This window comes from Diabrotica undecimpunctata, chromosome 8 (genome assembly GCF_040954645.1).
Source record: "Diabrotica undecimpunctata isolate CICGRU chromosome 8, icDiaUnde3, whole genome shotgun sequence".
In the NCBI taxonomy this organism is placed as follows: Eukaryota; Metazoa; Arthropoda; class Insecta; order Coleoptera; family Chrysomelidae; genus Diabrotica; species Diabrotica undecimpunctata.
Window position 1 is genome coordinate 111,000,959 of NC_092810.1, and position 12,238 is coordinate 111,013,196.

At 31.4% G+C, this 12,238-nt stretch overlaps 1 protein-coding gene across 1 annotated transcript in view; it reads right to left on the reverse strand.

Moving 5' to 3' along the window:
- Positions 1–12,238, reverse strand: part of LOC140447845 (uncharacterized) — a 100,462-nt gene that overhangs the window by 58,357 nt on the left and 29,867 nt on the right. The gene's annotated exons all lie outside the window — the stretch shown is intronic.

A 12,238-nucleotide genomic window follows, 5' to 3' on the forward strand; every position in this document is an offset into this window, starting at 1 on the left:
TTCGAAGTTATTTATAATTGCACTAAGCCAAATATGTCGCCACAAAGAAGGAGAAAATTCTTACTTGAATTAGGTTTCTCCCTAATGAGGGATCATTTAGAAGACCGAGCGAAGACACTAACGATTCCAAAAGATGGAAGAGAATTGCTGCTGCCTTTTCAAATTGCCAAAGAACCCACCAGCACGGTAAACCAAAGTCGAAGTTGACAGCGCCATATATGCAGTGCGCATAAAAACGATAAAACAACCGTTTCCTATGACTCATGCCAACAATTTGTTTGCAAAAATCATAGTGAGAAAAAAAATTCACTGAAGTATGTGTTTGTATCCTTCAATGGAGAAAGACTAATTTAATTATTTTGTATTTAGACATTTTTCTTCTGGGATCTTTTGTGAGAATATTTTTTATTGTAAACGTTTTCTTTGTTTTGAGATTTTTTCTATGTGCGGCATTAAGTACCGCAGTGTGTCCACTCATGTAACTTTAAGAGACGTGGCTGCCGAAGGGTTAAACAAACCCCTAGCACAAATAGTGAAAGATCAAGCAATTTTAAAAACTAAATCTCCAAAAAGTAGAAGGTATTCTGATGAATATATGATGCCCTAAAGTTAAAAGTGAACACAATGTTAGATCAGGACAAGCACTGTAGTATTTGTATTAATGAAATGTCTATTAAAAGTAATTTATTTTTTGAGTGCTTGAGATTTCACAATTTATTAGGAAATTTGTCACATAATTTTTTAAACTGTTCTAATTCTTGTTTTGAGTCGTTTTGTTTTTTATATGTTTTTGTATCTAAAACTTTCCATTTTAAAAACCTTATTTAACATTTCAGCTTAAAGCTGGTCCGAAAATTTACTTTCTTTTAATGTGGATAAAACAGTAGCATTATCCTATCAAGGAGCTCTTCAACTCTCAACAGCCAGAGCAGTACTGTTGATTCTGTAAAATTTCTTGGTAGTTTTTTAGACAGCAGAGAGAATAATAGGTATTATCTGGGGTATAATAGGTATTCTCCATTGTTTTCGTATTTGAATTTCCAGATCTCTGTACTTGACGATCTTTTCATTGTATTTTTTTTATTTAACATCCCAATATATTTACAACCTGTAATATAATTGCAAAATACAGATTGCCATGATAGTCGCCAACATCCGAGGCACTACAAGAAGAATATAATTAAAATAAGTAAATTCATGTGGGAGTCCTGAATAATAGATCCCCAATATGGTTCCCTAACCGATTCATATTCAGGACAGAGTGACGCGCTTTATTCCTGTAATCCTCTAGTGACTTGTCCGCGAATCTAAAACCAATTGCTTGCTTGGGCCTCAAGTCGGTACAGTTCAGAGACTTGGTGCTCGAGTTTTTGGGCCTTTCGTGCCCGGTTTTTTGGTGACTCTCGCCAGTTTTATTAGCGTTTTGTTATTTTTTTTTGTTGCCTAGTCAGTTTCCTATGTTCTTTGTTAATTTTTTTGAAGGATGTCTATAAAAAATGTCATATTGTGGTTGCGTTGGTCCTTACCCCTTGGGGCACACACAGTGTTATTTGTAGTGTTTGTCGGCTATTTAGAGCTACGAACTATTCTCTGTTGATTTGTTTATTTTTCTCTCTGGGGTTTTTGTTTTCTCTCTAGTGATTTTATTTATTTCCTTATTTGACTTTCTCTCCAATATTTACTTTATTTTTGCTCACTACTTTTCATTTTATTTTACTTCATGTTTATTTTGTTTCTTTATTTATTCCGCTACTTGTTGTTTCCTTTTGTGTTTTCATCGGTGGAAAGCGTCGTATCTCATGATCTCTCGCAGTATGGGACTAGGGTGATTTTCCAGTTCCCTGAATATAAAGCGTTCTGCTACATATCTTGGGACGTTGACGGTTTCTCTTAGGGAGCTGTTGTGAACTGCTTGAATCTTCTTCCTTGTGGTGTTACAGGTATGTCTTCATACGAGAGATGCATATGTAAGTATCGGTAGAATGATACTGGTTATTAATCTCATTGTAGTTTTAGTTCTCAGTTTGCTTTTTCTACCTGTGAGTCCTCTGATAGATGCTTTAGGCATGTTGGTTTTTTGCACTATGGCGTCTACGTGCTTTTTGAATGTTGCTAGGGCGGCGCTGGTGTAGAGAAGGGTGTTAGTATTACATTAGAGTGAATGTGAAAATTTCGATAATAATTAATATTATCCGTAGTTAATATAAGATTACTGGTTTTGGTGGTTAATATTATTTCAATATGAGTGCCGAGGAAGCTTACACCAGTAGAACCAGGGATGGATAACGGGTTATCGTTTCGATAAAAAATTGAAAGAAAGAACGAAGTAAATACCAGCCTTTTTAAAGCACCAGAAGTAAGTGAAATTTATGTTTGTTCTCATTTCAGTCTTGGTATGAAACAATGTTAAGAAATATTATATTTATAGAAGCTGTACTATTTAGAATGTGTCCTGTTTCAACCCTATAAAAGAAAATGTTGAATCTAACACGGAAATACTACGGTTTTTTTACGAAGATTTGTCTTTATGTTATTTATAACGTTTATGGATTATTTTTGTTTTTATGTTATTTTTTCGGTGTAAATAAAGTTTGTGGTTTACCCATTATTGATTTTTATTTCAACCTAAAAAATATTTTAAAGTAATTAAGATGATCTTGAAGTTTAAGACAAAAGTAGTTTACAAAAATTAACATTAATTTTGTAACAGTTAGACTGACGTTAATAGTTAATTTACATACCTATATTTTGAATAAATAAACTTTAACATTAAGTTTAAATTTTGTTAGTTTGGCTTGAGATTTTAAAATGCAAAAATATTCCTACTATTTGTTAAATATATACCATTTCCGTTACACTTTATAAAAGTAAAAGTGTGCATGTAAAAATTCAGATTTGCTTATTAATCTTGGTAGGTACTTATGTAAATTTTCTCCAGTCGCAATTGGATGCTTACATTCACTGATAATTATTTAATATTTTCAATAACAAACTTTTTCATATCAGTTAATTTGCAGTTCAGATTCCATTGGTATACAGGGTGGTCCTTAAGTAATTGTACAAACAGAAACCGTAGGTTCTACTCTTTAAAATATTACGATCCAAGCCAACTTGTTTTATTAAAATATTGATGTTAAGAAAGATACAGGGTGTTAAACTGGAAATTTAAAATTTTATTTTTCACTATAACTTTTACGTTTGTAAATATTTTTGGACAAAAATTTACAGTTAGATGCTTTTGAGTAGGATAAATTATAATTTTATACATACTTTAATGTAACTGATAGAGGGCGCCACATATGCCACATGTGTGGCATAAATTTGCGCTTAACTTTTTGCTCTTTAAGTTAGCTCTATTTGTGTTAAGAAATATTAAAGATACATTATTTTTACAAAGAAAAGGTATACCTGTTAGTAACCTGAAAATTCAACTGTTTTCGAGATAATCGCATTTTATAAGTCAGCTGCATAATAATTCTTAGTTTGATATTTATGCGGTAAATCACTGAATACCTGTAGATAAGCATAATTCATAGTTTATTCTTATTAAAACAACTCAAAGATGATAATGTAACATTACAAAATGCTTTGTTATGGGTGCTAAATATCTTATTGGTGAAAAGATTCTTCATCTTCTTCTTTAGATACCGCGTATTCAGACGTTGGCCGTAATCATGTTTATAATTTCCCTTTTCTATCGCTTCTTAAGTTTCTATTATGGCGTTGTATTACTTTTTCTCTATTGTAAAATGCTGAAAACCTAAAATATGTGGTATACGCAAGATGGTACACCACCACATTCTAGAGAGAAGGCAGTTAGAACATACTTAAATATAACTTTTCTGAACGTTGGATTGGTCGTGGTAGTTATATTCCTTGGCAGGGTGGTGAGATATTGATATAATTATTTAATTCATAAAAAAATCTAAAAGAATACTTATTATTCATTACGTAAATTGTTTACCCATTTTTATTTTACCCATTTTTATTAGGGCAAATAGAAACTAGAGCACAGGTATTGAATAACACATATGTGTCTTGTTTCATAATACTTTTGCTACAAATCTAACCTTAAAGACTCAACAAAGTAATTTAGTTTGTAAATAAAATGTTTTAATTATGACTTTAATTTAACATAAAACGTAAAATGTTTTATCCGTAAAATCCTATGATTCTATTATTTTTTCAAATCTTTTTATTAATTATCCTGGTGATATATTTATTTTATTTAATATTTCGTTAACTATTAACTTTAGTTAAAGGTATTTTATACCAATATTCAGAAGTATTAATGTTTTTGTCTATTTTTTCTTAGTTGTCTGGAGTAATTGCCTTAAATCAGAATTATGCAGCCGATTTTTAAAATGCGATTTTCTCGAAAACTGTTGAGTTTTAAAGTTATTAACAGGTATACCTTTTTTTTATTAAAATAATGTATCTTTAATATTTTTTGTCCTAAATAGAGATAATTTAAAGAGCAAAAAAGTTAGGTGCAAATTTATACCACATATGTGGCGCCCTCTATCAGCTACATCAAAGTGTGCATCAAATTATAAATTCTCATATTTAAAAGTATCCAGTTGTAAATTTTTGTACATAAATATTTACAAACATGAAAGTTATAGCGAAAAATAAAATTCTAAAGTTGCACTTTAACATCCTGTATCTTTCTTAATATCAACATTTTATTAAAGCAATTTGGCTTAAATCGTAATATTTTTAAGTGTAGAATCTACAGTTTCTTTTTGTACAATTACTTAAGGACCACCCTGTATAAATGAGGCACACAGATAATAATGTAACAAAATATTTCTGCTTCAAAATAAGCTTTCCCAAATTAGAGTAATGGCATATTTGATTTCACATATCCATCTTTGCTATATAAATAATACACTTTTGACCACACGTCGATATGTTATAATGTTAAAAGAATTTATTTACGACATAAACAAATTCGGCAATAATCAAACAATAAATTAATGTCCGATAACGCTAAAACATAAATTAAATAATAAATAAGTCTATGAGACACCATATAGTTTTTATTTCAAAATATTAAATAAAAATGAGGAACCATATGAATCGGTCATTTTAAAAACCACATATATCCAGTAGTAGTGCCTTTGAGAAAAACGAGAAAAACTGTTTTAACCATGGACGTATAAACACAGTTTATACGTCCATGGTTTTAACGCAATATATTGTTTGAGAGACCAATTATTGTGGCTTGGTACTAACTTACATAATATATGCAATGCTTTCTGTCATATGTTGTAGATTTTGACACCATATAGTTTTTATTTCAAAATATTAAATAAAAATGAGGAACCATATGAATCGGTCATTTTAAAAACCACATATATCCAGTAGTAGTGCCTTTGAGAAAAACGAGAAAAACTGTTTTAACCATGGACGTATAAACACAGTTTATACGTCCATGGTTTTAACGCAATATATTGTTTGAGAGACCAATTATTGTGGCTTGGTACTAACTTACATAATATATGCAATGCTTTCTGTCATATGTTGTAGATTTTGACACAATACTTTTTTCATAAAACACCATTAAAGTCGATGGATATATGTGGTTTTTAAAATGACTGCTATTTTTCGAAAATTTTCTAAAATAAAACTACGTTTTCGCAATGTCAACTTAATAATATATTTTACATATTAAACTTTGAATAGAACAATAGAAAGAAATTTATTGTCGTAAACAGTAATGTATACAAAATTTTACTAATCATCTTTGTACTCTACTGCTGTTGTAGGACAGTCAAAAATTTCGGAATAAAACTCTTTACAGTCTTCTATTTCTTCATTTTCTACGTAAGGCTTAAACTTGCGTAAATTTATCATTTTCTTGTCTTTAATACAAATTTTTTGGTCAGGGTAAGCTTTTTCTACAGGAAAACCAGAAACAGTATCTGTTATTGAAAGTTTACACGAATGTTGTGTAAAACCATCTATGAAGTCACGTGCGATCACATATCCTTTTGTTGTATTAGAGTAAGAAAAGTGATTGAACGATGCAATGGTGAATGCTCGCTTTTGATCTTTTGGTACATCTCTGCTAGAAGTTTCCACGGATAAGCACTTTTTTTATAATATTTAGGCCACCATCGTTTAAAATCCTTTATGAGGCTGTTATTTTCAATCAAAAATACGGTAAAATTATTTTTCTGACTCGATGACAATACTAGTTCCACATACTGAAATGGTGTATAAATTCGGTCAAATTTCTTTAATTTTCGCTTAATAACAGCAAAATCGCGCTCACATGGCATATATGAAAGTCCACGAACAGGAAAGTATTGATCCATGGTGTGAAATATACCAAGTTGTATAAAAGCAGAACACATTCTTACCGTAGTGTGGTGTTTGTTTTGACCCGGACATCCATCCATAAAAATATGAAGATATTTTACCTCTGCAGATAGAATTTTCTGTTTCATAATGAAATCAACAATAAAAGAACAAACCTCATTAGGACAACACCTCCAACAGAACGATCATTTTGACATAGTTCTGTGATTTCTTTCATTTTTTTTATAAAATATTTTTGCTCTACGCAAATGAACCATATTTTCTGCTATAGCTACACGTTTTGCAGTATCATTGAGGGTTTTTGATTTGAATTTTAAGTAAAATTTATATTTAACTGTCAAGTCAGGATGTAGCGCCACAAACATTTCATGCATGATTTTCACATTTAATTTTTCATTTAAATATTCATATTCTCCACTGGTATAATGCCCTTTTTTTCTGTGAAAAGACTCAATGTGTTCTCGAATTTTTATAATAGTAGAAACAGGCTTGGCAATAGCTGGCGTTCTTTTGCCACGTAAATCTTTTGGCGATTTACCAATAACTAATAAGTTACAAATACGACGTACTCTGTAGTCTGTTAGAGAAACAATATTGAATAATGTATGTGAGGAGCAGTGAGGTTTTCTTTTTACATTTTCTCCCTGTACTGGACGCCTTGTTCATCTTTTGTGGCGAATCCTCTAAATTTTGCATACACTTCTAACTTTATTTAATCTGAGAGTTGAGCAATACACTTCTTCCTGCATCTAAAAGTAACATTTTATAATCGACTGTTTGAGGTTTTGAAATAAGAAATACTTACTTGCAATTTTTGTCTTGTTCAATTTTGGGAACCCTATTTCCTTTATAATTTATATACTCTATACCTTGCACCCGAGCTTTTTTAACTATTTCACACTTGAAGGTAACATTTTTTACACCCTTTTAAGTCTTTCTTTTGATTCACGTACGTCGGTATCCATTTTCACAGAATTATTGTTGCTTTTAAATAGTAATGTCAACATTACGATGAGCGCGTTTCCTAACGAGTCATTTAAAAAACAACATATATCCCGGATATATGTGGTTTTCAAATGAACTGAATATTTTTGGAATGCTTATATCACTAACTAAGGATGGGATTAGTGTGATTTGTTCACGAAATGATATAGGCTGGTACAAACTACATGATAAGGTTAAAAAGTTATTTTTGATAAAATGTGGATACCTATATGTGGTTTTTAAAATGACCGATTCATATATACACTTCGCGTCATAGAAAACGGACCACTGCAAATATTTAAAATATTTTCGAAATTATTATTTATTGCTACAAAATTAAGCATTTATTTATTTGTATATTGAATCAATAACTCGTTTAGTATAAAATTTCATCATTATGGTAAAACATCAATCAAAAATAAAAAATTTAAGAAAAATAGGAAATTTATTGAAAAAATCAACTTACAGTTTTTAAAACAACAATGAACTGTATAATAAAAAAAGCTGGTATTTATTTTCTAACGCGACTTTTTAGCAGGCTGCATATAAAATATGCTCAATAGGATTTAAATCGGGACTTTGAGCAGGCCAGTCTATTTTTGGAATAGCAACCTCGTCAAGGTACTCCGTTACTATCTTTGCCGTGTGTGGTCTCACATTATCCTGCATTAAGCAGGAATTCGTTGCCAATAAAATCCAGCATAGGACATCACATGATGTAAGATTTTCGTTATGTACCTTACTGCTGTTAACGACCTCTGTCGATCACGACGAGATCCGTATACGCATCAAAATAAATCCCTGCCAAAAACATTACTGAACCACCACCAAAAGCAACCCGTGGTGCCCGAGTGCAACACGCGAAACGTTCTCCAGTCCGTCTGTACACCTAACTGCGCCTGTCTTTACCATAAATAGACATTCTACACTCATCCGTAAACAATACTTTTTTCCAATCGTCTGCTGTCCAATTGATGTGCTCACGGGCAAAATCAAATCTTCGCCTTTTGTGAGCTGGGGAAAGTAAGGGCCTCGTTGCTGGACTGCAAGCTGTCAAACCTTGCTCCCTTAATCTTCGCCGAATAGTAGAAAGGCTGATTGCTGGTCATTGAGCTTGCTGTAAATGGCCTCGAAGTATTCTAGCGGTTTGGGTTCAATTTCTTAATGCAGCAAGAATGACGACGCGATCTTTCCTAGCGGTTGTTTTTCTTTTTAGAACGTACCAGATCGTCGTTGGTGAGATCCTATCATAATAAATCGTTGCTGGGTCCTTTGTACAGTCGAACGACTAGCATTCAATTGTCTTGCAACTTGTTTTTGCCTTAATCCACTTCCCAGTAACGTTACAATTTCAACCGATTTTTGAAAATTCTCCATCGTTAACTCAAGACTACTTCACACTCTGCCGGCTACTGTAATACTCAGATACGTTTAAAACTCATTAAACTCCGTTTACCCTATGAAGGCCGATATGTAACTAAGATATGATCAGTGGGCCTCAAACAGTGGGACGTTAATATTTAATTCCGATCGCTTGAAAAGTAAAAATATTTCATTTACAATACGAATAAAATACATACCTTTACTTTCTGCAGACACTGTATTAAATATAACCTTGAAACAAATTGGCACTAAATCACTTCCGAGTTTTCAGCAAAACAAAAGGTCCTGTATTCTTTTTGGACGAAAAAATTAAACTAGCGTCAGGAACAAAACCCCCATCATTTCCAGCATGAAGTATAATGTAGCGTTTACCATTACCGGAACGACTAGAAGAATAACATTTCGTGGTGCCATCTTGCCAAGATGATTTTGACATATTTTCTTTAGCGAAAATCCAAGTTTCGTCTAAAAATACAACTTGCCTCGGACTATCAGACATTTTATTGTTCATGAATTTTCTTAAAAAATGCCACAGTTTTGAAACAACATTAGAGAGTTCACACAATACTTGTCTATTATTTGTCTTTTTATATCGAAAACCTATATGTTTCAACACTCTCCACAAACTTGTTAAATTAATATCACACGGTCCCTTTTTTTATTTTTTGCAACACAGCACCAACTGTTACATGTTCTTTGGCATTATACATATTATATATAATATTTTTAATTGCAAGTTTAATTGACTGGTTCAAATCTAAAGTTTTTGGATGTTGACGATTTCTCTTGCTTACTTTATTTATTTCATCCTCACTCATGTTATTAATTCTTCGGAATGTCCTCTCTGAGATACCGCAAGCATCGCATGTTCGTTTCTGAACTGCCATAACAATAACAGATGTCAATGGACCCATATTATTTTTTTCCAAATTGAAATAACTTTTGACTTTTAGAACTAAACGCCGTTCTTCTGGAGATAACACTCTACGTTTCGACTGTATTTTATTTTCTTCCAAATTACATTTTGCTTTAAAGTACCGCTTCACTACAATACTATAAAAAATAGGTACTTATATACAACTACTACACCCTAAAAAGGACGAGGGTTGTACAACAGACGAAACAATCGAACACAAATTATTTAACAGCCAGAGCCAATGTTAAACAAGCATAAACACTGTATTGTATTGATTGTGATTGCAAAACCGTTCGCATGTTTTAATTAAGGTTTTTGCTGATTATGTATTTTGTTAAATTATTAAAACACAAAAATACAACCCACGACCATCAATTAATTTTTAACGATAAACAGAAGAGAAATATGATGACGTTTGAATTTGATCTACTTTGTCGATGACAGTGTCGTTAACAGAAAAGATATTTTAAACAGCATGAATCATTTTTTAATGATTTTGTGGATTTAAGAAATACATTACTAAACAATTTTTTTAAGTGTGTATAAAATCTTAACTGTCTTTTTTCCTGAGATTACAGTTATTATGACACATGGTATTTACTCCTTATTTTTCAAATAATATGTTCTTGTAAATGCATAACTTTAATTATTGGGTAAACCTACATTATCCGATACGTCAGAAGAAATTAAAAAAAATTAACATTGCAATAAAATTATAAACCAATAAACGATAACTTGTTGAGCAGTGCTGATTGAAACAACAGAGCAGTAAAATGTTATTCATAAAGGTAGTGTAAAATATAATCGCCGCTTATCTGGTCCGCTAGTAATAAAGTTACCAGCATTTAATGGCAAAGCGGTCTTCTTAGGTGAAAAATCCTATAGAACCCTTTACAATATACATTTCTCAAAACAATCGCTTCCTCGAAAATTGATCAACATTGTTTTATAGGTTCTACGAATATCCTCAATCCACTTACAGGGTCGGTTCGCTTTCGCAAAAACCCATTTAACTTAAATAACCCAAGACACTTTAAAAATAAAATAATATTAACTCAATATACAAAAAAATAAATGCTTAATTTTGTAGCAATAAATAATAATTTGGAAAATATTTGGGGTGGCCCGTTTTACATGACGCGGAGTGTAGAAACGAATGATTTATTTTCATATAAAAAATAACAATACAAAAATAACAAATAAACATTAACTTCTTTAAAAAATATAAAACATACTATTAAAATTTGTTTATAAAATTAAAAAATGGTATAAAATTATGGTATACGTTATGGTATTTGACGAATGGTTGCTATCCATTGTTCTCTCTCCTGGGCGCGGTGTGCTGTCTCAGACAGAGTAACCGGTAGCGCACTTTATTTGCTCTGACAATCGGAGTGGCGATCTTCCTCGAGTTCTTTTACCATATACCTTGCCTTCAACCACCAACCTATCCATTCGTCTGGTAATGTGTCCAAAGTACCTCAATATATTTTGGTTGATGATTGCGGTAAGTCTAGTATTGATGTCGAGTTCTGTTAATATTGAGACATTTCTGCGATGTGGGTATGCGCATTGTAGCAAAATACTGGGGTGTGTAGGAGGAGAGAGGTATAAGAAGAGTGGTCTATATATAGGGGATAAAATAGATAACAATTAAGTAAGGAAGTATGAAAAAAAAAAATATAGAACGGAATGTGGCTAGGCTAGCAATGTAGGCAGGAGAATGACCACTAGAAACTCAAGGATGGATACGGCCAATTTGCATGCCTTTTAAAGACAGTAAATCAGGAAAATATGTATGATGGATAGAAAAGAAGATAAGAAAAATGAATAGATATAATGAAAATTAACAAAGAAAACAAATTGAGGGCGCCAGAAGAGGGATACTACTCTAAAAAAGAGTAACGGTCACTCTTCCAGGTATCGTATACTGCTAATATTAATTAAAGTTGATGTAATAAACAAAAATGCTGTAAATGTAAAAAGGTAAGGAAATATTAATAAAAAAAATTATATGCAAAACAAATTCAAGTTTATTAAATATAACTCCTTAGATTTTGACAATCTCTAAGTTACCAAAAAGTATATGAAAATTTCACAATATAATATTTAAAAAAAAAATGTTGAAAACAACTATAATAAAAAGTTGAAAACTAGACAGAATAACTCTGATATAGAGTGTACAACCTACATCTAGGTTAAAAAACAACCTTAAAAAAAATAATGCTAACGTTGGAAGAACGTATAGCCAAGTAAATATATCATACTAACCTACAATATGACCAACAATATTGTTAAACACCTCTAAATTCAAATATAATAAATAAGTAATATATAAGTGGGAACAAGCCAAATTAAACAATTGAAACGGTCTATTATCCTGAAGGGATACTAACCGGAGTTAATAACACAAGATGAAATATAAAAAAAAATTAGTTAAGTGAACAAATAATGAAATAATTAAAGTTAATAATGAAATAAATGGTTAATACAAAAAAAAACAATGGAAGATAATCTCTGGGTAGAATTTGAGCTCAAACTTACCGATACCTTACACCAAGGGGAGTTATATTAATTAATCTATATATATGTTATAAAAAAAAACTATAACTGGTGAAACAAGATATA